The sequence below is a fragment of the Schistocerca piceifrons genome, unplaced genomic scaffold, assembly GCF_021461385.2.
Source record: "Schistocerca piceifrons isolate TAMUIC-IGC-003096 unplaced genomic scaffold, iqSchPice1.1 HiC_scaffold_2340, whole genome shotgun sequence".
Lineage (NCBI taxonomy): Eukaryota > Metazoa > Arthropoda > Insecta > Orthoptera > Acrididae > Schistocerca > Schistocerca piceifrons.
In genome coordinates, this window is record NW_025728274.1 from 4,706,395 (window position 1) to 4,729,076 (window position 22,682).

Sequence of the window (22,682 nt, forward strand, 5' to 3'; positions counted from 1 at the left end):
GGAATATTTTACCCAAGAGGACGCCTTCATCATTTAATCATACAGTAAAGCTGCATGCCCTCGGGAAAAATTTACGGCCGTAGTTTCCCCTTGCTTTCAGCCATTCGCAGTACCAGCACAGCAAGGCCGTTTTGGTTATTGTTACAAGGCCAGATCAGTCAATCATCCAGACTGTTGCCCTTGCAACCGCTGAAAAGGCTGCTGCGCCTCTTCAGGAACCACACGTTTGTCTGGCCTCTCAACAGATACCCCTCCGTTGTGGTTGCACCTACGGTACGGCTATCTGTATCGCTGAGGCACGTAAGCCTCCCCACCAACGGCAAGGTCTGTGGTTCATGGGGGGATGTGCAGGATGGTGGCAGCTATTTGCACGTAAATACAAATCAGTGTGCGTCGGCTTCCGATACACTTCGTGTCCCAAAGTACCATCATCTCTGCGCCGAACCAGAACATCCAAGAATGGAAGGCATCCCTCCTTTTCTATTCCCATTGTGAACTTTATTTGATCGTGGAGGGAGTTCAGATGTCTTAAGAAGTCTTGCAAGTTATCTTCACCATGGGGCCAAACTACAAACGTCCAACATGCCTCCAGAATACCATGGGTTTCAAGTCAGCAGATTCAAGCACCTTCTCCTCGAAGTCTTCCATAAATAAATTGGCCACCAGGGGGGATAAGGGACTACCAATGGTGACTCCGTCCGTCTGTTCAAAAAATTCGTTGTTAAATAAGATGTATGTAGAGATCAGAACATGTTTGAATAAAGCTGAAATCTTTTTTCCGATACTTCTTTCAATAAGTTGTAGAGATTCTGGAAGGGGAACCTTTTTGAATAAAGACACCACATCGAAACTAACTAATAAATCAGAAGGGTTTGGTTTCAATGATTTGAGTTTACTAATGAAATCAGCTGAGTTTGTTATGTGGTGAGCACATTATCCCACAAGAGGCCTCAACAACGATGCCAGGTGTTTGGCCACGTCATAGGTTGGAGAGCCTATGTTACTCACTATGAGGCAGAGAGGAACATCTTTCTTGTGGACCTTTGGTAGTCCATAAAATCTAGGAGGCACTGCACCACTTGGTTTCAATCTCCGGGAAACCTCTGGTGGGAAGGGAGAATCATTCAGAAGCGAAGCAGTTTTCTTCGCCACTCAATTCGTGGGATCCCTGATGACCTCCCGGTAGATGCTTTCACTCAATAATTGTACATTTTATCATGGTATTCGTCCCGAGACAATAAAACAGTAGCATTACCTTTATACGCTGGGAGTACCACCGTCTGAGTATCCTGGCGAAGCTTACGTAGTGCAGCCCTCACTGCCACAGATACATTGCTCCTTTGTGGGCGAGCCTTCATAATTGCGCGGCATGTTTCATGCCTTATTTCCTCTGCTGAATCCGAGGGAAGTGGCCGAACCACTACTTCAGTGGCGCTCATAAAAGAAGGTAATGGCAGGACCTGAGGCGTGGGTGCAAAATTCAGTCCCCCACTCAAGACCATCATCGTAGTATCGTCCAAATCTCTACCTATCATATTAATGACAGGGCGTCGAATAACAGTTTCTCGCTGCGATGTCGTCTTCAGTCGACTAAATTTTGCAGTCTGTCTGGACGTGGCCACCTCACGAATCCAGTCTGATTTGGCCCAAGTTGTACCATCAGTCCAATTCCAGGAGTCATAGGGTATCACCACGGACATCTTCAGGTAATGTCGATAAAGTTCTTCAGAAACCAGGTCTAATTTTCGGCGAGTAAAGTGGATCCTCTCCTTAACAAAAGCAGAACCAGCTTTGGTTAAAATTTTATTCATAGACATCCATTTTATAAAATGTAGTAATCTGGCAAACTTCGGAATTATGCCCTTTTTCACAGCACCTTAGTAGGAAACTTAAGGAGCTCAGTAATCTTCCTCTCAAGTGTCGAAGCTTATCCAATCGCCGAACACATAAAACCATCTCCTCCCCACTGAGGTACCTGACGTCAATCTTCAGGTTTTGGCGGCACAAAGACTGTTCCATTAAGTTTCGGGTTCAGCCGCAAGAATGCTCCTTCTTCTTCTAATATTTCGGCTGTATAACATTCAGCCATCTTCAGAGTGAGCCACAAGACTGCCGCTCCAGTTTTTTTTTTTTTCTTTATTGTTATTTTAAACCTGTACAACAGGCAGGCTGTCAGCAGCATTCTACGCTGCTCTTCAGCCAGAGGATATACAATGAGAAAAAAACACAGAGAAGACACATAAGTTACAGAATGGTGGGCAATAAAACAGGAGACACATAAAGACAGACACGGAGCCGTTCACACTCGACGATAATCCACACTGTAAACTGTTGATACGACGCACAAACACTGAAGAAGACGATGGCACTGGCGAACGATGGAGTGTGACGGTGAACACTGAACACTAAACATGATGGCACACACGAGACACTGATGGCGGTGATCTCCGGCGCGCGAATGTCCACTTAGCATGTGCGAGTCCGGGGACCTGCCAAGAGGGGAACAGGGGTGAGGTGGGGGAGAGGGGAGAACAAGGATGCCAATGGCTGATGACACGGGGGCAGGAGGAGAGGGACAGGAGAGGGGAAGCCCGGGGGAGGAGTGGGGAGAAATGGAGGAGGGAGGTAAGAGGGAGAGAAGGGAGGGAGGGTGCCCAGAGGAGCAAGCGCAGGAGGAATGTGGGAGGATCAAAGTTGGTAGGAGGGGTAGATGTCTTGGATTATCTGGAGGTGGGGAGTCCAGGAGAGGCGACGGTCGAGGGTGACGCCAAGGTACTTAAGGGTGGGAGTGAGGGTGATAGGACGGCCATAGATGGTGAGATAGAAATCAAGGAGGCGGAAGGAAGGGGTGGTTTTGCCTACAATGATCGCCTGGGTTTTGGAGGGATTGACCTTGAGCAACCACTGGTTGCACCAAGCGGTGAACTGGGCTAGATGGGAGAAGGTGTTGGGAGCGCTGCAGGGTGGGGGCAAGGGCAAGGAAGGCGGTGTCATCGGCAAACTGGAGAAGGTGGACGGGGGGGTGACGGCGGCAGCATGTCCGCCGTGTACAAAAGGTACAGAAGGGGGGAGAGGACGGAGCCTTGGGGCACACTGACGGAGGGGAAAAAGGTGTAGGAATCTGTGTTATGGATGGTGACATAGGAAGGACGGCGGTAGAGAAAGGAGCCGATCAGACGGACATAGTTAATGGGAAGGGCGAAGGTTTGGAGCTTGAAGAGGAGACCGGAATGCCATACGCGGTCATAGGCACGTTCGAGGTCCAGGGAGTGGAAGATTGCGGAGCGACGGGAATTAAGCTGGTCGGAAAGGAGATGAGTGAGGTGAAGGAGAAGGTCGTTGGAAGAGAAGGAAGGCCGAAAACCACACTGGGTAACGGGAAGGAGACGGTGCTGATGGAGATGCTGGTGGATGCGTCAGGTGAGGATAGATTCCAGGACCTTGCTGAAGACCGAGGTAAGGCTGATGGGACGGTAGGAGGAGACGGCGGACGGCGGTTTGCCAGGTATAAGGAACATGAGGATACGGGAGGTTTTCCACAGGTCGGGGTAGTAACCGGTGGACAGGACTACATTGTAGAGCCTGGCCAGGGTGGAGAGGAAAGAGACAGGAGCTTCACGAAGGTGACGATAGGTGACACGATCGTGACCAGGAGCGGTGTTGCGTTTTGTGCGGAGTGTAGCAATGAGATCCTGTGTAGTGATAGGGGCATTGAGTTCCGTGTGTGCAATGTTGTCCAATTACTGGAAACCAGGAGCGAGGGGAGGGACAGAGGTGTCAGTTCGATCGCAGATATCCGGGAAGAGGGAGTAATCGAACTGGGGATCATCGGGGATGGAAAACACATCGGACAGGTAGGAGGCAAAGTGATTGGCCTTACTAAGGGCGTCAGGGAAGGGGTGATCATCATGGAGAAGAGGATAGTAGGGGGAGGGCTTAGTTCCGGTAAGGCGACGGAAGGCTGACCAGGACTTGGACGAGTTGATAGGTAGGGTAGCAGCCGCTCCAGTGCTCGCTTCGTCCCTTTATACTCGTGTAACGCGCAAATGCCACAGATGCAAATGCGCCAGAGACGTTGTTTGGCGGCAGAAGTGTGCACAGTGCACGAGTTACATCTGTGTCACCGTAGTCGATCTGTGTTGGCATGTCGATATATCGTCAACATATCTATTCATGTACTTAAAAGTAAGTAACAGGAAATACTGGTTTTCTTAACAGTTCCACCAGTAAGCATTTATTTCAGTCAGTAAAATTATTATTCACCTTAATTCGTACTGTTAACTTCCCTATTAGGTTAGCTGATTGCGCAGGATAGCCGGGCGGCATAAGGAGCCTTGTCACGGTTCGTGCAGCTCCCCCCCGTCAGAGGTTCGAGTCCTCCCTCTGGCATGGGTGTCTGTGTTGTCCTTAGCGTAAGTTAAAGTTAGATTAAGTAGTGCGTAAGCCTAGGGACCGATGACCTCAGCACTTTGGTCTCATAGTCCTTACCACAAATTTCCAAAATTTTAGCTGATTACGGAAAAGCAGCCATAGGTAATATCTTTAGACAAACCTCTAATGAACAAGAGGTATATTAGAAAATGAAACAGTCAGTGGCTTCTTAACAACGAAAACTGAGACAGGACAACCTTCAGGTGCAATTGTCTAATTATAAGAATTCTGAAAACTGTTGGTAAACTTCCCTTTGCGCTTTGAACATTGAATTTCACCAGTATCATGCTTCTTTGATAACCTGTCATGGGACACATACGTGCCAGCGTTAGTGAAGATGTCAAGAAGCGAACAGTTATATCTCTGTGACTTCAGATACACCAATTCGACGGTAGAGATCACTTTCATCGCAATCGTTTCCAAATACAGCGCCAATAATTTACGAGAGTGACACCTTTGGCGTGTGGGAACATGGTCGAGAAGCTCTGATTCAGTTACCGGTCCGTCTGAACCAACATCCGTGAATACTTGCAGTTCGCGTTGGAGCTAGAACATAACGGAAGTCTTCCATTTTTTTGGACGTTGTAATAAGAAGGCATGCAGACGGTGTCCTAGGACATAACGTCTATGGAAGAAAGAACCACTCACATCCGTAGCGTCGTGCAGCGAGCTGTCACCAGCCGGCGCAGCGGTACACCGTTCTGACGACTCCAGTACACAGCGAGCGAGCCATTTGTGATGAAGACAGCCTCATAGCCGAGATACACACCTTACAGCTGTGTAGCCAAAATGTGTACAGAGAAGCGCATATTAGACATACACTGAAGGAAAGGAATGATGCAGCTATCTTCAAATAAGAGACAGAGAGAGAGAGGAACACAAACTCGCTTCTGTCCTCTATACTGGGTATCCTTCAGGCAAAACTGCGAGAATCGTCGGAAACAACATCAAGGCCTTTGTTCGATCCTTACGAGAAACGAAAAATACGCTTGGCTCGATAAAGGACAACTAGAACTGCAAATACACGGTGTATACTGCACTTCCCTTGCGAATGCGGCTACCAACACTCTGGGCAAACACAGGGCAGCATCTCGCAACGCTGGATGGAACACATTAGATTCGTACATCAGGGACATAGTGGCAGCAAACAGCCTCAGCGAGGGACATACTTCGGAATTTGAGAAAACAGAAACACTGTGTCTACTTGGTGGCTATCGAGCTAGGGCTATCAGCGGAGTTTGGCGTGGAGCCCTGCTCCAGCAGCCCCACGCCTCCAATATAGGCAGCAGTTGACGCTGGTCCACGCCCCCCGACGCATGATGAGTCACCAGGGACCCTACCCCCCCCCCCCCACCCCCTCCCTTTGTACGCCATGGGCCTGCGGACAGGCAGCCGCCGCTCATGTATATACACTAATCGAAAAGAAAAACAAAGAAAATTGCTGTTAGTACTTTGAGATCTTTTGCACAAGAGTAAACTTTGCTGGTTGTTACAGTTCCACTATCAGTGAAAAATACACCAAACAATTCATAACAGACTACACGAGAATCAGTTTAGGTAAAGATGGCAGATTGAACTTACATGAAAAAAAGCGGCTGCACTTTACCGAATACCACAGGCATCGGTCGTTAAGGCATTGGAGTAAAGTGCTGCTTTGCGACGAAAGTAGAGTGAACTTCCGTGGAAACGATGGTCGTATCGGGGTATGGAGAACTCGTGAGGGGCCGGCCGCTGTGGCCCAGCGGTTCTAGGCGCTTCAGTCCGGAACCGCGCCGCTGCTACGTTTGCAGCTTCGAATCCTGCCTCGGGCATGGATGTGTGTGGTGTCCTTAGGTTAATTAGGTTTAATGTAGTTCTATGTCTATGGGACTGATGACCTCAGACGTTGAGTCCCATAGTGCTTGGAGCCATTTGAACCATTTCTGAACTCGTGGGAGACATAATAAGGAAGCTGCAGTGTCTCCAACAGTCAAGTTTTGGAGAATACGCTGTAACGCTGTGGGAAGTAATTACAGTGTACACTGGAAAAGAACTGGTCATGGTTCACAGAAGGAATAACACACGTCTAATAGGGGAGAGGTACATCAACGAAATGTTTGATCCTAATTTACAACCTTCGACACAAGATGTTTGGTAAAGATTTCTTCTAATGCACGACATCACGACAACGCTCACGACCATGTTGCAACCCCAGAGCAAAATTTTATTCGGCGACACAATATCAGTGTTCTAGAGTGGCCAGCATGTAGTCCCGACGTAAACTACATAGCACAAGGATGGGATTTTCTGAAGAGAAGACTCAGGACGTGTGCAGATCCTCCGGAAACGGTGCAGCATTTGGAGGGAGCCTTACTAGAGGAGTGGCGAGAAACACCACAGGATTTCATTCGAAAGCTGATTCGAGATATGCCGAGACGCTATGCTGCCATTATTGAGAAAGAGAGGGCAACACGGGCTACCAGTGTGCATCAAGTGCAACAAAACTTTTTTTTAACAATAGTATTATAAGCAAAGATAGACACAACAAAAAGACTCTCACAAGTAAAGCTTTCTGCCATTAAGGTGTGCGTCAACACTAGACACAAACACACACACACACACACACACACACACACACACACACACGAGCGCGCAAAGGTAAGTCACACACACAACTGTAGTCTCACGCAACTGAAACCACATTTTCCTTATGTGCAGTAAGATCCACTTCACTTTTGTGCTTCTTCACAGTTTTCTAAACAAAAAAGGAAGGAAAGCAGGTCGCTACTCTGTATTCATTTCCTTGTGAAAAGACGTCGACTGTTCTGTAAACTAACCTTTTATTTGCAAAATCTAATATGCTGATTTGTAAGGCACACCCGCACGATCTCGACGCTTCGCCAGAAGCTGATGACAATGGCACTCATCGAAACGTCGTGGAAATTCGGCGTAGCCACGAGGACTGAAACTCGAGAAGATTTCATCAGTACCAGTAACTTTCAGCAACTAGCATGGCACATTTGAAAGGCGGAGAGGGAAAAATTACAAATACGTATTGTTATTCTTATCCAAGTCCTTGACACCAGTAACCTACTTCTGTGATATAAAAAGGATTGGTAGATACACACAAAAATAAAAGCTGTCATGAATATGCAAAAAACTACTCAAAAACTTGAGTTTAAAATACCGTTACGTCTTTTTCAAGCTGGTATTGAACTGTTCACTACAGCAGTAACGCTTACCGTGATGTAGAGTTCTAAGAATCTGTGGTGTAGCATACTATCACGTACTGTGCTTTCTGGCTTTTGGATGTGAATAACTGCTTGTCAGAGGAACAACTCAATCAGCTAAACCAATTTATTCCTGTAAGAAGTAATTTATCTTATTCCTCCAGAACATCTTCGTTTCTAAATACACTCCTGGAAATGGAAAAAAGAACACATTGACACCGGTGTGTCAGACCCACCATACTTGCTCCGGACACTGCGAGAGGGCTGTACAAGCAATGATCACACGCACGACACAGCGGACACACCAGGAACCGCGGTGTTGGCCGTCGAATGGCGCTAGCTGCGCAGCATTTGTGCACCGCCGGCGTCAGTGTCAGCCAGTTGGCCGTGGCATACGGAGCTCCATCGCAGTCTTTAACACTGGTAGCATGCCGCGACAGCGTGGACGTGAACCGTGTCTGCAGTTGACGGACTTTGAGTGAGGGCGTATAGTGGGCATGCGGGAGGCCGGGTGGACGTACCGCCGAATTGCTCAACACGTGGGGCGTGAGGTCTCCACAGTACATCGATGTTGTCGCCAGTGGTCGGCGGAAGGTGCACGTGCCCGTCGACCTGGGACCGGACCGCAGCGACGCACGGATGCACGCCAAGACCGTAGGATCCTACGCAGTGCCGTAGGGGACCGCACCGCCACTTCCCAGCAAATTAGGGACACTGGTGCTCCTGGGGTATCGGCGAGGACCATTCGCAACCGTCTCCATGAAGCTGGGCTACGGTCCCGCACACCGTTAGGCCGTCTTCCGCTCACGCCCCAACATCGTGCAGCCCGCCTCCAGTGGTGTCGCGACAGGCGTGATTGAAGGTACGAATGGAGACGTGTCGTCTTCAGCGATGAGAGTCGCTTCTGCCTTGGTGCCAATGATGGTCGTATGCGTGTTTGGCGCCGTGCAGGTGAGCGCCATAATCAGGACTGCATACGACCGAGGCACACAGGACCAACACCCGGCATCATGGTGTGGGGAGCGATCTCCTACACTGGCCGTACACCACTGGTGATCGTCGAGGGGACACTGAATAGTGCACGGTACATCCAAACCGTCATCGAACCCATCGTTCTACCATTCCTAAACCGGCAAGGGAACTTGCTGTTCCAACAGGACAATGCACGTCCGCATGTATCCTGTGCCACCCAACGTGCTCTAGAAGGTGTAAGTCAACTACCCTGGCCAGCAAGATCTCCGGATCTGTCCCCCATTGAGCATGTTTGGGACTGGATGAAGCGTCGTCTCACGCGGTCTGCACGTCCAGCACGAACGCTGGTCCAACTGAGGCGCCAGGTGGAAATGGCATGGCAAGCCGTTCCACAGGACTACATCCAGCATCTCTACGATCGTCTCCATGGGAGAATAGCAGCCTGCATTGCTGCGAAAGGTGGATATACACTGTACTAGTGCCGACATTGTGCATGCTCTGTTGCCTGTGTCTATGTGCCTGTGGTTCTGTCAGTGTGATCATGTGATGTATCTGACCCCAGGAATGTGTCAATAAAGTTTCCCCTTCCTGGGACAATGAATTCACGGTGTTCTTATTTCAATTTCCAGGAGTGTAGTTTTCGTTTTCGTTTCTTTACAAGTAATCCTCCCTACCCCTCCCTCCCCCCTCCGCCAACGCCTTGTACCCGCCAACACCGATTGGTAAAGGAGTATGTTTCTTGAGTATAAAACAACATCAACGTCTGATTATTGTTTTAAATGAGTTAATACTTGCCTTATTGTACGTAATCTTTAATGCAACAATATTCTTCTTAGTGAGTATGACATTCCAGTACTTTCAATTTTTAACATCGCTCCAAAATTCTATGAAATGTTGCTATCAGTTGTTTTGTTGCACTTACAAGCCGTGGCATAGGCAAACTGCATTTGGGGCCAGGTGACCTTTTGGCTGTTTTGCAACAGAGATTGGTAAAAACATGAATAATTAATAATTACATATTACTTGAGAAATTTCACATGCAATGTATGTGGTATTTTAGAGCATAGCATTTGACTAAGATAGTCAATAAATAATAACAAAAAACGTGTTGTAACAACCGTCGCTCCATTCATGTAACACAGGAAGAGATTCTCACTGTACACATTCACAGTGCTACCGGTAATTTCCTACCTGTTATTTCCCTGCCCGATGTTTCTTTTCTGATCTCAATAGTAGCTTATGTGGTACTCGATAGTCGCTAGATTATTAATTCGGAGAGTGTGAAACAGGATAAATTAAATTAATGACATCAAAGTATCTGATAAAATACTAGATACTGAAGTTCACGAACAAAAATATTGTATAGCACAGAAAACAGATGTTATCGAATGGCTTTACCCTTCGGTATTGATTCAACAGTCCTTGAAACAGCTGTTAACATGACAGCCAGCTAAAAGAATATTACCTCCTTCCTACATATCAGCTTCTGACTACTTCGTTTTTCATTCGTTAACAATTATCTTTCTCGTTCACTACTAACGTACAGTTGAATGATACTGAAAAATTCTGCGTAATTTCTCACAGTTGAGACTTACGTGTCTATCACTTCGCAGTTTTTATGGCGTATTACAACGGTCGTAGCTGCCGAGGAAGGCAGAATAAGCACTCCCAGCCAGCCAAGACAACGGACCTACGAGTTCTCGGGAAACACACTAGTGCTTTCGTAAATAATTGTATTCAGTAACAAATAATCACTACGCATGAAATTTGTAATTAAATACGCAAGGAACAGACGTACACGAATACCCAATAAAATTGCAGGAACTTGACCATGAAGGCGACATGTAACAAACGGCAAACTGACTGAAGTGCAGTGTTATGCTTTTACATGCAGATGATTAGCTTTTCAGATCAAACCCACGACACAGTTGGGAAAACGTAGGGTATAATTCATTTTTGTAAAAAGGAACTACATCGTAAGGGAATTGTGTAGTCTCCATCAAACCCGTCTAGGCCATAACAACAACCAAAACAACACTGTCCATCTGGGAGCTTTGCACATGAAGTCCACTCACAAACATCTGAAGATTAAGTCTACCTGATGTCGTGACGATTCTCTGCCGAACGGAAACAGGACTGTTAGCTTCACTCAGACATTTTCGCTTCAATGATTTCTTGTCACGGACTATGAAGTCCACAACACTAAAGCATTTGTCTTCAAACAGCGCGCCGCAGCGCCCTGGAGTGCCATGAACGACCGCCAGGGGCGCCGTAGTATTTTCACAGTGGCAAAGAAGGCAGTTGTTGGCAGTTTCATTTCTGGTATCAACCTATGTGATTTGAACGGAATTCTGCTTCAGTTGTTAGTCAGACTGCAAAGTTGAACAATCGCGTGTTACACTTAGCAGCATCGATGATTGTTGTCTTTTCAACCAGCTTTTGCTATTTTGCAACGTCTTACAAAATTGGTAATGGTGATAAGCTATGGAAAAGTTTTTACATTTGTCACGTGGAAGTAAAAAAATGAGATTTTGAGGACAACAAAGAAAGTGGTAATGAAGATATAAAACAAAAGCATACGAAATGCGGTGGTAAGTACTTAGACGGCGGTTTCAAGCCCGCTGTTGTCTACAGTGGAAAACGTCTACAGTGTGTTTTGTGTTTCAAATTACTTTCTGTTGAATGTATGCTACCACGAAAATTAAGGCGTCGTTTAGAAAGTGCTTATAAGAACATCGTGATCAGACAAAGAGAATATTTTTCTAGAAAACATTACTACATTTCCGCTTAGTGGGGTTTTGAATAGAGAATCAGCACTCGTAAAATAAAACGCTGAGAGATAGCAGTAAACGAATCAATAGCAGGGAATACAAAATTAACTGATTCAAACTGAAAAAGTCGCTACCCAACTTGTCCTTTATCCCTAAACTATTACAAGAAATATATTCAAAAATTTGTTTCAAAGCAGACTATTATTTCGAATATGTCTTTTCGTATCAAAGTAAATACAAAGGCCAATAAGGGAAGACTGGCGTTTTGGTAAAAGTAAAGTTCAAAGAAATTAAAATCGTAACGAGAACGAATAGTATTCTTCATTTAATAACTTGCAACGAAAAAGGATTGTAACTAACCTTTATTTAGACAGGGAGAGCAAGTTTACATTTTATTGAAAAGTTATTAATTATAAATGAAACGTTATTCCATTTAATTCTGGAAAGTAGAGACTGACGAAATAGATTATTACGATAAAATTACAAAAGGTTCAAGGATACTGTTGTTGCAAGGAGCTAATTATAGAGGTTACCGTTGATTGACAACGAAAGACAAACAATACTAAATTATATCTTTGCCTTGTGAACGTATTCTCTTATTTACGTAAAAATTTATAACTTTTACTCTGATTGCTTGTACATATGATTATTCGTTGATTATTTAAAAGACGAGTAACTACTAGAGGCAACGGATCTATATGACATATTCGTCACTTACTCATGGAAGCAGTCGTTTCCGGTAGCTACGTTGTTGAGAAAGTGTTTGGTTGTGTTGTCACAGTACACAGAGAACGCTTCGCTATAGGTTGTTCTTACTGGTATAGTAAATAAACCATTTCCATTCCCCGTGGACTTTCGCATCTAGTGTTTTTCAGGTGACTGACACTAGCTTTGGTGGTAGTTTATCTTTCCAGCGTGGTGGATCCTGATAGTCAGATGAGGTGTTGTAATAAACATTCAGATACTTACCACTGTCCCCTTTATACCACGAAAAGTGTTATTGTGTCCATCCTTTTGTACACAGTGATTCATAGTCAGCTGCAGTTTTAAGTTGTAGTGTGAGAAGTTGAATATCAAACATTACGTGATGTAGAGACGTTTATTTCAAATCACACTGACTACGTCGTTGAATGCAGCAACGTAGTGTTCGTACAACTTATTGTAGTATTACGAGAGTGAACTACATTATCCAACGTTGCCTCTCACCTATGTATTGGAGTACTGTTAGAGCCAGTTCATACAATATATCTCCTACGAGTGGTATCTGAAGGGTGACACAGTACGCTGTCGGATCAGCATTCCGCTCGGTACTGATTCTGTACGCCTCGTCAAGACTATTTAAATGACTGTCACCTTGAAACAAACCATCTTCCTCAGCTACGTGACCATCAGATAGATTTTCTTCTGATACATCATTAATGTATTATCTGTCTTTACCAACATACACCATCTAGGACATTTTTATCGTTCAGTGTTCCCCCTTCTTCTGCATTATTTCATGCGATAGCAGGAGCCAAGAAGGATAAAGTAAGAACACAGCCATTCCTGATGAACCGCATGTTCTCCTTGTGCTCCCTTAACATATTAGTATTATCCTAACAAAATAGTGTGCAATTACAACCGATGTACGTGTAACACGAAATTTAATACGAATAAAGTAATGTACTCGTTTTATATGGAATGTAGTAAGTGCACATCAGTGTCTAACTAGATTAGTCTTTATTTTCTTGACGCCACTACTTCACATTACTTTTCTCTTGTTTCAGTAGCCTTTCTGACAAAAATATTGTAATTATAATGTCAGCAGAAATTACTGTGAAGGACAGCAATTCTTGATCGTAACAAAAAAAATGTCTTTATCATAAACTCCTTCCGTGTTTTAAGTCTTCTTCGTTCACGTAATTTTCTCTCTTTGCATATTAACTCACACACTTTGGTTTAGATGTACTTGTTAGCCTTCTGTAAATTGTAGTAAAGGTTAGTCACCGGGTTTTAACGAAAATAATCGCGTATAACTGAAGCAGTCAGCTGAATCGTTTCATGAATGTGAAGAGCATTTGGCTTCTTAACATTCGGGCAGTGTTAAGCCCGTTTGATGTATCAATCTGTCAATAGAAGTAGCTTCTGGAAAAGGGAGGAACAAACTTCGTCTTCTTCACTCATATTTGAACTTCCCGATTTATTCTCATTTTCCGCGTATGTGCTTGTGTGTGAGTGAACGCATGCATGAGTATTTTGCAGATACATCCAGAGTGGCCATAGTTCGAAGAACCGTGTGTTTGCATTGTCAACATATGTTTGTAGGAGGAAAACGTTGATCCTGGTGAGTTTGTCTAGTGAGTGAGGTCAGTAGACTTCAGGAGTGTGGTTGGTATTCCGCACCTGCACTAACGGTGACTTTTTCCACGTGTCCAGGATGCGTTGGATTGACTGAATAGCTACAAATGGCTCAGATTTTTTTGCACGCTCCCATCCTGAGTTCCCCATTTCGGATCTGTATTTCCAAACGTTTCACCATGGTCATTTTACAGTGCAAAATTACCATCTGTTCATGAATACAATTTCTTTAAGTTGCTGAAGTTTTTTCCTCGCATTTGGGTACTGATTCTGAAAATTCTTTCACAGGTCTGACGCATTTCACTAACACTATCGACTTCCCTCTGGTCAGTGGAATAAGAATGGATTCCAGTGCAACTATTGTTCCTTTTCTGGTTGAGCATACACACAAGTGGACTGAGTGCTTCCTGTCTTTTTCTTAACATAGCTCACCATTTTCGAAAGCCAGATTGTGATAGCTTATGTGTTTATACATGTTTTGTCAATTTATTTTATTTGCGTGCTGAAAGTCTACTGACACCGAGAGATGGAGTTGAAACATTACGAGTCAAGATAGCTGCAACGGAAATTGCATAGTGTAAAGTTATCATTAAAAACGCACGCCGCGCGATTTAATTGGATAGCGTAAAGTTACCATTAAAAACGCACGTCGCGCGATTTGTGACGATTTGGTTGGTCATAATAGTAGTAACATGCTTTTGAATACAATTAAAATATAACGGCGATATCTGTTTAGTGTTATTGGAAACAATATGTAGTGAATTAATGAGTAAGGTAGCCGATCCTATAAGAAGAGGTGAAATTGGGCATATTAAGGTGTTTTGCTTTATGTCGACTAAGCCGATTATACGGCGTCATTTTTTTTTGGTTAACCCTTAGAAAGAAAAAAATAAGTAATGAAGTGCTAATTGTGCGTTGTGAAAAATATAGGGGCGAATTTTAAATAGCTACAGTGTATAATCAGACTAACAAATGGACATTCAGTTATGCGAAATAGCGGACAGCGAAGTGTGGTCATTAAATTGAGTACACCTAGAGGGCGGTCAATTCCGAGATAAGCCTATTCGCATCTCACGAGGGACGCGGTATTGAGGCCGGTTTTTTTTTTTATTATATCACGGAGAGCGGGCTTCAATTTATAAAAAGGAGAAAAGATGTATCATTATCATTGACTGTTGGTGTTAAGCAACCAAAACTGTTCATCAAAGGGTTTCGGTGAATGAGTGGTGAATGCGAAATGAAACTGTGAACGAAGTTATATTAAATAAAGCAGAAGAGACAAGACAGTTTGGTCGTATCTGTTATTATTCAATCAACCGTAACATTTCTTCTCGTTGTACGAAGCCTTTATAGACGATCGTTATGACAATTTGCTTTGAAGGGATCTCGTTACGAGTTAAGTTTTGGGGACCTGGTCAACAAGGGATAGTTCGTAGATCTTAACTACTGCAGCTATTCTGGAATCAGGTGCTAGCGTGACCGTTGTGTGTTGTCAATGGCTTAAGGTCATCATATCTCATGCTCTAAGATCGACGCGCCTTTCCTCTTGGTATAACGGTGTCTCACGGTAACAACGACAACGCCGACGGCTAAGGAGGATACGGTAGAAGTGGCGCCACAACGTGCGGCTCGATCGATCGAGGATTGCTGCATCGAGTCGAGTGTCATCCGGATTCACGAACCCTAGAGTTGGAAAATATAGTAGCAGCCAGTGAGTCTGTCCAATGAAAGAGGTATTCTTCAATAATCGCTAAAAGTGAGCGATACTACCAGGTATGATTAAAATAACTGTGTAATTATAAAAAAAAAGAAGTTGAGACTTGTGTTTTCGGTAGAGAAATATATATAAATCCATAGTGAAAATAAGTGTATGTCTTGGTAGTGAATAATCATGTTAAAACGAACGAAAAGAATACATAATAATGTGCAGTTGAGTAGAGTAATGAGTAGAGAGAGGAAAGTGAAGAGGATATGGGTGATGCATCCCATGAGCTCAATCTGGGACAGGAGACATGTACAGATAATAATACAGTTATTGATTTAGAGCCGTTAGGAGATTCAAGTACAATGATAAGTAAGGTAAGCAGCGTGGGAGAACATAAAGATCTTGAGGTTTCGGAAGTAGATCAGCAAGTTGATCCTCAAAATGGAAATATTAATCAAAAAATGTTTGATATGCTGGTATCAATAAATACTCAAATGGGTGTAATGAATGGAAGACTTGGTTCACTAGAAAAAGATAATAAGCGATTAAAAGAGGACAATCAAAAGTTAAACGAAAAATTTGAGGCCAAATTTGGTTCATTAGAAGTTAAAATGGATTCTTTGAAAAGCGAACTGAACACCTTTGACTATAAACTGGAAAATACTAAGAAAGAATTAAAGGCGGACTGGGAGACTCAATTAAATGCGAAATTTGGAGAACTAGATGTAGAGTTTTCTAACACCTTAGAAAGGTAATATAATATTTTAATGGGAAAACTTCATGACGTAGAAAAGATATATGAGGTATGAAACTTCCTGGCAGATTAAAACTGTGTGCCCGACCGAGACTCGGTCGGGCATACAGTTTTAATCTGCCAGGAAGTTTCATATCAACGCACACTCCGCTGCAGAGTGAAAATCTCATTCTGGATATATGAGGTAGTTTCGAAGAGTTATGGTGGCCTGTCCAATAGGATGGTTAAGTGTGAAAGCAGCTGTTTCATTGCTAGCGCACAGATAGAAGAGCTTTCGAAACAAATAGTTGAGTTTGAGTCCGATGCTCGTAAGGGGATTGACAAGTATTTAGTAGATCAAACTAAAAGACTTGACGAAGATCTATCTGAATGGATAGAAATAAAAGAAAATGAAATTGTAGACAAGGTTAAGACTACTATTGGATCCCAGCCAAATGAAAATATCAATGAGCACCTAAGTAGAAATGATGAATTAATTAAGCTCTTCACTAGCAAAATTCAGAAAATAAAAGAGAAAATAGTTGATGAGTTACCTAAATGGCAAAAGGAAACCAATCATAAATTGGCGGAGTTAGAACGAAAGTCATCACAAAATTTGTTGACAGAGGACGAACGTTCGGAGAATTGGTTGAAAAACAACCGAACATGTGAAAATACGAAGTGCAATTGTGGTGAAAATTTGCATTGGGAAGTTGATGATTCGGTTGGTAAAGATGATGATTCTTTTGGTCAGCGAGGATATTTGTCTTGTTTAAAGGTGGAGAACAGCATTTTTAAAAGTAGACAATTCCCAACATTCTCCACTGAAAAGAACAACCTGCATCCGAAAATCTTTATCAATAATTTCAAAAGGATATTTCCACGTAGCTGGTCAGAACACGACCGACTTCAATTTATAGTATCCAAAATTACCGGAGAAGCCGCATTATGGGCCGCTGAAGTAAGTGAAAGTTGCCATACTTGCGCTGAGTTTGAACAACTTTTTTTGGCTAAATACTGGTCGTCGAGTAAACAAGAGAAATTAAGAAAAGAGGTTTACCAACCTGAGTATTTTAACAGTAAAAGGAGTACTTTAAGGCAATATTTTGAAAAGTACATAAATAAGACACGTTATTGGAGTGATCCAATTTCTCACAAGGAAGTGATCAGAATTTTGAAGAGAAGGTTGCCCATAAATATACGTGAAAAGTTAATAAATGTTCCTGACCACGATGCAGAACAGTTCTTGTCGGTGATTGACTCTATAGATATGATTATGGAAGACGCAAGACAAATGAGTGGTAATGAAATGTCGACTCACACTCATAGTAATACGAATAATTATAATAATAATAATAATTTAACATATGATAATAATAATACCGAAAACCAGATCAAACCCGCATCACAGGAGTGTGGACAATCTTCATCCTATGGTTGCAATAAAAACAATGATTATAATAAATATAGAAGAGATACTTACTGAGCTAGAGGTAAACCTCGATATGGTGACGCGAGTGTGCATAGTAGTGATAGTAATAAGAGTAACAGGTACCCAAGTGATGATCCCAATTGTATTCGACCTTGGGAAGATAATTCGAAGCATAATGTTCATCGGCAGGATGGAACAAATGCCTCGAGTCCTCATCCAGCACAAGGAGTTATACCAATGGGCGAAGGAGCCTCCAATGTGCGACGAGGTGAATACCATAACTCGGATCATACTGTACGGATTGTGGAAGTTCATGAACCCCCACCGATGACTCAACGAGATAGATTAAACTAATACCAGTCACCAAATGCCTTCCTAGGATGACTGGAAAGGAGAAGGAAGACAGGCATCCATTTGAACTGAATTAAGGTACAATAATGATCAGGATATAAGGAATGAATTAATTGAAGAAAAACCTGAAGTTTCTAATAAATGTGGACAAATTTTACAGGCAATAATTCCAACAAGTATAAATAATGTTGATGTTGAAATATTAATTGATACTGGAGCAACTATTAGTGTCATGACGCTGGACTGTTTAAAACAGATAAGCCGAGGGGTAAAAATACCCACTTTTCCTATCACAGGATGTACCGTGTCTGGCGCGTCCAGCGCAAAAATGCAAAAAGTTGTGAAACAGGTACGTGTCGACGTTACAATACGGGGGGGCTCAAATAGAAACTACATTCCTGGTTCTTCCTAAAATGACAGTACCATGTGTCTGGGGTTTGGATTTTTTATGTGAGACCGGTGCAATCATTAATTTAGAGAAAGGTGAATGTATATTTAATTCCAATGGTAATGTTTTGACAGCCACACTGAGAAAGGGCCGAGTAATTCCAAATCAGTTGTGTATGAATCTAATGGTAAACTATGTCAGTATTGATGATGAAAATGTGTATGATATATGCCTTATTGAATGTTCTGAAGAAATGATTGATAAAATGTCATTGCAGGAAAAGGTGTTAGAATCAGATTATTTATCTGTTATCCAAAGGGACGAACTGTACTACTTGTTGGATGCATATCAGTCGATTTTTAGTAAACGTCCAGGTATAATAAAAGACTTTGAATTCCATATAAAGAAGTATGCACATAAACCCTTTTGTCATACTTCCTATTCTATCCCATGGACAAAGAAAGAAGTAGTCAGAAAGGAAATCAATAAAATGTTAGAATGGGGTATTATTGAGCCCTCAGATTCCGAATATTGTAACCCTCTTGTGGTGGTAATTAAACCCAATGGTGACATCAGATTGGTGTTGGATGCCAGAGAGATCAATAAGATCATTATACCTGTACAAACGCGACCGGAGAACCTACAAGAGTTAGTACAAAAGTTTTATGGTGCCCGCTTCTTAACTTCTTTGGATATGCGTAGTTCATATTGGCAAACTAGAATATCGGAAGAATCTATAAAATATACTGCATTCATTTTTCTGGGCCGAAGTTACCAGTTTACCGTCATGCCATTTGGGTTGAAAATAAGCGGTGGTGTTTTCATATCGGCATTAGATACCGTACTGGGCAGAGACCTTTTGAATGAAGTTACGTTATATGTGGATGATTTTCTAATTGCTTCTGAAACTTGGGAGGAACATTTGGACTTATTAAGAAGAGTTTTTGCGAAATTTTTGGAATACGGAGTTACTGTAAATTTGAGCCAATCCAAGTTTGCTCATAACCAATTGAAATTTCTTGGACATATAATCACTCCTGAAGGGATAAAACCAAATCCTAAAAAGATGGATGCGATTAACAGATGTGCATATCCAAAAAATAGGATGGAACTAAAGTCATTTATAGGCTTAGTTTCATTTTTTCGACGATTTTTACCCAATCAGTTAGGAAGCCAAGACTGTTTGTTACGGCTGTTAAGAAAAAAATGTCATGTGGGAGTGGAACTACGAATGCACGCAAGCTTTTGATAACATTCGCAATGCTTTTACTAATGCTCCACTATTACATTATCCGAGACTTGATCAAGATTTTTATATTGCTGCGGATGCTTCTGAAACAGGATTGGGTGCCACTCTTTTCCAGATGGACAATCCAGAAGATATCAGTACCATCAAAATAATTGGGTTTGTCAGCAGAACACTCTCTAGCTGTGAACATGCATATTGTACCACTGAATTGGAAGTACTGGCCGTGGTCTGGTCCCTTAGAAAGTTTCGCTATTTTGTATATGGAAAGAAGATCATTGTATTCTGTGACCACAAAGCTTTATCTTTTATTTCAACAGGAAGGATGTTCCATTCACGTTTAACCCAGTGGGCCTTGCTACTGCAAGAATATGATATTATGCTCAAATACATCAGAGGGAAAGACAACATCAAAGCCGATGCTCTTTCAAGACTACCGAAAAGAAAGAATGACGACGAGTGTGAAGAACGGACTATTGACTTTAAAGTTATGAATTTATCAAGGCAATATTGTGAGAGGCAGATTTCACAGCTATGTCGAAGTCTTCCACAACTGCAAGAAGATCATAAGTTGTGGAAAGCCATTAGGCATGCTGTTGAAAGCAAAACGCTAAGTCACTCTCAAGAACAGTATCAATTAAAATCTGGAATATCGTATCGAAAGATGGATGAAGAAGATGTTTGGAAAGTTTGTGTTCCAAATAAATATTTAGAATCACTAGTATGGTAGACTCACTTGAATTGGGGTCATTTTGGTGCCGCTAAATGTACAACCAAAATAGCACAATACTTCTATCATCCAAATTTGGGACGTATAGCTACAAATATTCTCAAGAAGTGCAAAATATGTCAGAAGGCGAAACCCATAAGCTATTGTCAGAACATAGAATTACATCCTATCATCCCACAACAACCTTTAATGTTGGTGTCATGTGATGTCTGTGGGCCATGTCCCATGACACGTGGATGGTTCAAATATGTATTGGCTTTCTATGATCTCTTTTCAAAATATGTGAAATTATATCCTTTGAAAAATCTCCACGTTCGACCCATGTCACGCAAATTTATCAACAACTATATAACTGAGCTTGGCAAACCTATAATGGTCTTGACAGACAACGCTGCTTATTATACAAGCAAAGTATGGAGAGACACTATGAAAGAACAAGGAATCCAGCACATTTACATCTCAAGATTTTACCCTTGTGGAAATCCGGTTGAGAGAATCTTCCGAGAGTTGAACCGATTTTTACGGACGTACATACCCAAACAACATTATAAATGGATCGATTGGATTTATGAATTTGAGAAAGTGTATAATGACTTACCACACTTATCGACTGGTTATTCACCTAACCAAATAGTATTTGGTGAAAGTATTGTGCCAGAATGGATGAAGAAAATACCTGTGATAGAAGAAAAGATTACCAAGAAAGAAGATATGGTGAAGAAGGTCTACGAAAACCTTAAGCATCAAGCACAATTGAGAAAAACCCGTTTTGATAAAAATGTGAAGAAAGTAGTCACATATGATGTAGGGGAAGAAATTTTATTGAGAAATCACCCAAAAGCATCAACCAGGAAAAGAATGAATAAGAAATGGCAATATTTATATACAGGTCCTTACAAAATAATGAAAATACCTCATGAAGGGAGCTACCTCCTGGCAGATTGTGATAGTGATGTAATTAAAGGCTTGTTCCCTCACGTAGACCTGAAGAAGTATTATCAATAATGAGCAAAATATAGATTCAAGAAACACTGAATGATACCAAGACTACACTCAGTGGACTAAATAAAAGTACCAGTGGATAAATACGTACTTATACTAACTTACAAAGAAAATTAAAGAATGTACCGACGATTTCCATGAGATACCTTCTTGGTATCAGCAACAATGTCGACGCTGAAATACGATTTATCCTCTCACCGAACAGCGAGGAAGGATGATTTAAAAGTGGAATTAAGAGGAACAGAAAAGGACCAAATCCTCTCTGGTTAAACAATTGGCCTAATAAGGGTTTTGGCCTAGGATGCCAATCGTCGAACCCGGCTGTGATCCCTGCCTTGCACAGTCGGTTGAAGAACTGATGGCTTCATCCAAGAAAAATATATGGTGTGAATATGAAGTGATTAATGCGAAGTGTTTTTAAGACAATCCATAAACAAATGTGGAATTTAGGCATTTTGTCTAGGCCCATTAACTCAACTTAAATATTGTAGAATGTATGTACTGACTTGTTGAGTGAATCTGAGAGTGAGTGTATTCACCGAAACAAATACCCTCTCCTGTCACTGTACAAAAAAAGCCTGTTCTATCTGGAACCCTCTTCAAGACATCACAGTCTGGGGGGCCGTGTAACATTACGAGTCAAGATAGCTGCAACGGAAATTGAATAGCGTAAAGTTACCATTAAAAACGCACGCCGCGCGATTTGTGACGATTTGGTTGGTCATAATAGTAGTAACATGCTTTTGAATACAATTAAAATATAACGGCGATACCTGTTTAGTGTTATTGGAAATAATATGGAGTAAATTAATGAGTAAAGTAGCCGATCCTATAAGAAGAGGTGAAATTGGGCATATTAAGGTGTTTTGCTTTATGTCGACTAAGCCGATTATACGGCGTCTTTTTTTTCGTTTACTCTTAGAAAGAAAAAAAATAAGTAACGAAGTGCTAGTTGTGCGTTGTGAAAAATATAGGGGCGAATTTTAAATAGCTACAGTGTATAATCAGACTAACAAATGGACATTCAGTTACGCGAAATAGCGGACAGCGAAGTGTGGTCATTAAATTGAGTACACCTACAGGGCGGTCAATTCCGGGATAAGTCTATTCGCATCTGACGAGGGACGCGGTATTGAGACCGGTTTTTTTTTATTATATCACGGAGAGCGGGCTTCAATTTATAAAAAGGAGAAAAGATGTATCATTATCATTGACTGTTGGTGTTAAGCAACCAAAACTGTTCATCAAAGGGTTTCGGTGAATGAGTGGTGAATGCGAAATGAAACTGTGAACGAAGTTATATTAAATAAAGCAGAAGAGACAAGACAGTTTGGTCGTATCTGTTATTATTCAATCAACCGTAACATTTCTTCTC